Source organism: Sinocyclocheilus anshuiensis, unplaced genomic scaffold, assembly GCF_001515605.1.
Source record: "Sinocyclocheilus anshuiensis isolate Anshui unplaced genomic scaffold, SAMN03320099.WGS_v1.1 scaffold104, whole genome shotgun sequence".
In the NCBI taxonomy this organism is placed as follows: Eukaryota; Metazoa; Chordata; class Actinopteri; order Cypriniformes; family Cyprinidae; genus Sinocyclocheilus; species Sinocyclocheilus anshuiensis.
This window is the reverse complement of record NW_015554050.1, coordinates 14755-20025: the sequence shown is the minus strand read 5'-3', so window position 1 is coordinate 20025 and position 5271 is coordinate 14755. Positions and strand designations below refer to the sequence as shown.

At 37.0% G+C, this 5271-nt stretch overlaps 1 long non-coding RNA gene across 1 annotated transcript; it reads left to right on the top strand.

Moving 5' to 3' along the window:
* Nucleotides 1-291: 291 nt before the first annotated feature.
* Nucleotides 292-4740, top strand: LOC107668465 (uncharacterized). Its single transcript, XR_001631898.1, has 3 exons — nt 292-320; nt 4270-4305; nt 4471-4740. It is a non-coding gene; the product is annotated as an uncharacterized LOC107668465 (long non-coding RNA).
* The last annotated feature ends 531 nt before the right edge of the window (nt 4741-5271 follow it).

The following is a 5271-nucleotide window of genomic DNA, read 5'->3' as shown; positions in this document are numbered from 1 at the left end:
TACAATCTTAATGTGTGCAGCTGTGGGTGTGAATGAACAAAATAAGTTTCAGAACAATTCTGAAAGAACTTCTTTTCAAGTAGAGAAACAGATCTCCAACAACTTGCATGCACTAAGAAAAGAAGCTAAATATCTTAGAATGAATCTCTTTTTCTTCCTATTTCTTCGTTTATTTCTGTAAAATTCGTCTCCTCCCTCATCTCTTCTTGAAGTGTGAAATGACGGTTTAAACAGGAAGTGTCTGTTTTAGATGACACCGGACAGCAGTTATTTTTATTAATGTGTCAGTATGGGGTCCAGTGCGCTGCCTGTCATTCTCTGTAAGTATTTTAATACATTCTATACCTGGGGTGCAAAACTCAGTTGCAGAGCTGCAGAACTCCAGGAACTGAGTTTAGCTGCCTTCTACACTTTCTTCTGTTTTCTGTTTCTGATATGTTGTATTCAGTTGAAGATAAATTTCAACAGGTTGCGCTGTGTGTTGGAGGGTTTGTGATGGGAATAATTGAGAGGAAGAGAAGTGTGTGTGTGTGGGGGGGGTGGATCGGAAAAGGTCCTCGTGTCGGGATTAGCACAATAATGGCGCTGTATGTTGGCACACTGCCCACAAGGCTATCAGCGCCAACTGCAAATTGTATTCTTTATTGTTCAGATTCAATGTGATGACAAGTTAAAGTATATGTTAAAGTATTTGGACAGCTAAGTCACACTTAAAGGGATAGTTCACCCAAAAATGAAAATTCTGTGATTAATTACTCACCCTCATGTCGTTCCAAACCCATAAGGCCTTCGTTCATCTTCGGAACACAAATTAAGATATTTTTGATTAAATCCGAGAGCTTTCTGTCCCTCAATAGACAGCAAGGGAACTGAAACATTCAAGGCCTAGAAATGTAGTAAGGGCATCATTAAAATAGTCAACCGTCATTTTATGAAGCTATGAGGATACTTTTTTGTGCAAAGAAAATGAAAATAACTTTATTTAACCATTTCTTCTCTTCTGTGTCAGTCTTTAATACACATTCATGAGAGTACCACAACGCATGCCACTTAAAGGGATAGTTCACCCAAAAATGAAAATTCTGTGATTAATTACTCACCCTCATGTCGTTCCAAACCCATAAGGCCTTCGTTCATCTTCGGAACACAAATTAAGATATTTTTGATTAAATCCGAGAGCTTTCTGTCCCTCAATAGACAGCAAGGGAACTGAAACATTCAAGGCCTAGAAATGTAGTAAGGGCATCATTAAAATAGTCAACCGTCATTTTATGAAGCTATGAGGATACTTTTTTGTGCAAAGAAAATTAAAATAACTTTATTTAACCATTTCTTCTCTTCTGTGTCAGTCTTTAATGCACATTCATGAGAGTACCACAACGCATGCGTGTGATGCTTCTAAAGCAGGAGCCGGCGTTCTGATGTAGAACCTGCATGAGCTGCACCTTCTTTACGAGCAGAAGAAGTTGCACATTGTAGCTACATAAAACAGTATTCATACACATAAACATTTCTGGGCCTTGAACGTGGTAGTTACGTTGCTGTCTATGAAGGGTCTCGGCTCTTGGATTTCAACAAAAATATCTTAATTTGTGTTCCGAAGATGAACGAAGGTTTAAGGTCTGGTTTAGAACAACATGAGGATGAGTAATTAATGACAGAATTTTCATTTTTTGGGTGAACTATCCCTTTAAAAATGTATGAATTCCATTGCATTAGACACAACATGTCCAACCAAGTGCCAGCAAATGATGCTCAAGCTTTTTTAGAACTAACTTCTGTTTTCTGAGACACTTTTTCACTCATTTATTACCAGGTTGTTTCAACATCATTTTTAGTAGATGTTTGAAGTCAAGTTCTACTCAGGTTTATAGACCTTTAGAAATTAGCATAAACATGTTCCACTAATGCTTGACTATCAGAAAGTCTCTGGACTCCAGTTTGAAAAATATAATTATTATACAAAATATTTATTATCATGTTTTATTTTGTGAAATGTTTTTTTTATTGATGCTTGTGCTATATTTCATTAAAATAAAGGCCACTTGTTTTGATATACTGCAAATATGAATATGTTGTATCAGCCTGTTTGCATTGTGAACACTGAAAGCACTGAGGTCACCTACAGCAGTTTTCTTTTCTGGTTCACTTTAACTGCACTGAGTTTGGTTCATTTAAAATATACTTTATGTGAGAACATATTTTTGGGGCTACTGTAAAGTCACAAATATGTTGATGGTACCAACGTCAAACAGGAAGTGAGGCTGAGTGCATCTCAAACACTTTGACCTCATTTGTTTAAGAGTTTTGTAGCTTGTTTTGTTCGAGTGAATAACCCGGTGGTGAGAAAGGTTAACCACATTGCTGCATGTAACGTGTTCACAAGTGTCTTAATACAAAAGTGACTTTTTGTGTAATGTGATATAATTATGTCATGAGCCGTATTCGGACAGTACTTGTTTCTCATGGGGACGCAAGTTATTTTCACCATTTACAAGGGGTAGTCGGTGATTTTATTGCTGTCCGAATCCAGAATGTCAGGGTTTTTCCCCTTTACCACCGGCGTAAAAATCCTTGGCCGAATTACCTAATGTTTTTGACAAACACCAGGGTCGTGTTGTAATTGAATTGCCGTCTGAATCCACATCTCTGAGTTTACAAGATTTAAAATTAAGTGTTTAAATCATTTTTGACCACTGACGAACACCGTATGGTAATTGTTGTACTTCGCTGTAATTTCCATGCATATTTATTAAAAAGTATTTACAAGAACAACATTTTATAACTGCTTCCTCAAAGCGTGGGGCCACACCAGTTGCACCACCCAAAGGACGGCCCTGGCTCCACCATAGCGAGTGGGAGCAGAAAGAGAAGAAAATCACGTAAACATTCAAAATGGGTCTTTATAATGGCAGCAGCAGGTATGCAATACAGTTTTAAAATGTGTATTATATACAGTTATATACAGTACATTGCGTATAATTATATACAACTATAGTTCAATCATGACAACTCTCAGAAAATTTTAGCATGGTGATGGATATGACAATGTTAATGTATTTGGTCTTGGCGGAATAGATCTGCTATGCTGCTGCTGCTGAATTGCTGCTGCTGTTGGTTATTGCTGTAGTTGTAGATTATTGCTGCTGCTGCTGCAAGCAAGAACAGGAACTTGCTACTGCCAATGCATATGGCGATACGGTGCCGTGAGTATTTAAGACATACTGCTGCTAAACAAATAGCATATAAAATAACCCGTAGCAGATCTATACAGGTGGAGCTGGGGAAGGTGGAGGGTATCTCAAGTGAATGCTAGCCAGCCATATAAATGCAAGGCAGTAAGCTCACTGGCCGCAGCATGAACCAATCAGCTTGTGCCAAGTCGATTAACTCTCTGAATATCATCGGTTACGTTAACAACCCATCGCCTGCGCCATCTAGAGTTTCATGACTGAACTATATATTGTGTCTATTTTCCTATTTTTTTAACAGATGATTTAAATAATCAAATAATAACTAGGATTATATATATTCTAAAATATGCTTTTGGTAAATAAATTAATTTTATTTACAGAAGACAATCATGTGACTAGCCACATGAGCAGCGCGTTCCTGGGTTCGTAGGATCACAGAACTCGCTTCACATCTGTGAATAAATCGCCATCCGAATCCATGAGTTTTAACACAAGGTGTTGTGTAAATTTATTTTTACAGACATCCACATGAGAAACACTTACCATCCAAACCTGTCTATAGTTACTGGCATGAAAATTGCACGATTCTACATTTGATATATTTCAATAGCATCTTTCATGTTTTACGAAAAATGAGCAAATAAACAGGTGAAGCAAACAGAGGAAACAATACAATATTAATTTGGGACGTGTATAGTTACACAAACAGAAAAACAAAAATACAAAGACAGCAAAACAAATATAAAAACAAAACGAGCATTGAAAAGCTAAACAGACAGCACTACAGAAACTGGCATCACATTGGTTGATGAGAATATGGTCATGTGTTGAATGTTGTGAATCTCAGTGGTTGAAAGTGCTTCTCTGGGCAGCAGTGAATCCATCAGTGAATCGACTCTCGTATCAGTTCACCAGTCCTGTGACCTCATTGTGTGCGTGATGTTGATGTTGCTTATTCAAACACAGAAAGACACTTTCAGTTCATGTAAAATAAACTAAAATAGACAAGTTTCGGTGATTTGCATTTTGTTGAATGAACGAAAATCCATCATATCCTTGTTTCTTCTGCTTTTAGTGCTGATGTCCTTCTTCCACGCTGGACTCACTCAAGGTACTGTGCAGTAAATTTAACAAATGTGAATTGTTTTGTAGTTCTTTGATGTTTATTTGCCCACAATGCAGTGTTGTTCTCACAAGGAGGTTTTGAGTTCATAACAGTGATTGATACAATGATACTGTAGACGATCAATATCTACTCATATGTGTATTAATACAGCGAGACCAAAACCTGTAGTGAAGGTGACTCCAGATCAGCGTGTGTTCAGAGGAGAGACAGTCACTCTCACATGTGACATACAGAGAGCAGGAAACATTCAGTGGACATACAGCTGGTTTAAAGATGGATACACTTTCTATCCATATCCATATCCAACAACAGCAGAGTTCAGTTTCACATCTGATGAGTCTTACAGTGGTGAATACAGCTGTAGAGGAGAGAGATCAGACTCACAGAGATCAGACATCAGTGCTGCTGTTACACTGACTGTATCAGGTGAGTGTTCATGTTCACATCTGTTTAATGCTCATTTAAATCATTATTTGTTGCTCCAGGGTGCATAAGTTCAGCATTGAAGCTCTGACTGATTTAATTGAACTGAATGTATGTAGAAAATTATTTGATAAAATAATTACATTAGCAGCAACACTGAAATAACAGCATACAGTTTATCTGTCAGTCAGATACATGTGAAAGTTGTATTTTTTACCGTAACCCTGTGCATTTTATTTCAGAAAAATAGAATAATCATGTAGGCATATGTTATAAATTGCCCAGTATAAATATATTATGAATAGTGCAATTAAATTTCAATCACCATTGAAAACATTCATCTGAATAAAAAAGAATAAACCAGGCATTTTCTTTTTTATTCCTTTCTTTCTTTTGAGTTAGTTGTTTAAGTGCAGGATATTCTAGAGTTATCCATCCATCGAAGCACTGTAGCCTATGATTGCTGTTAATGCTGTTATCACATGTTCTAGTCACCGTTCTGTTCAAATGCAGAAGTGCATAAGATGT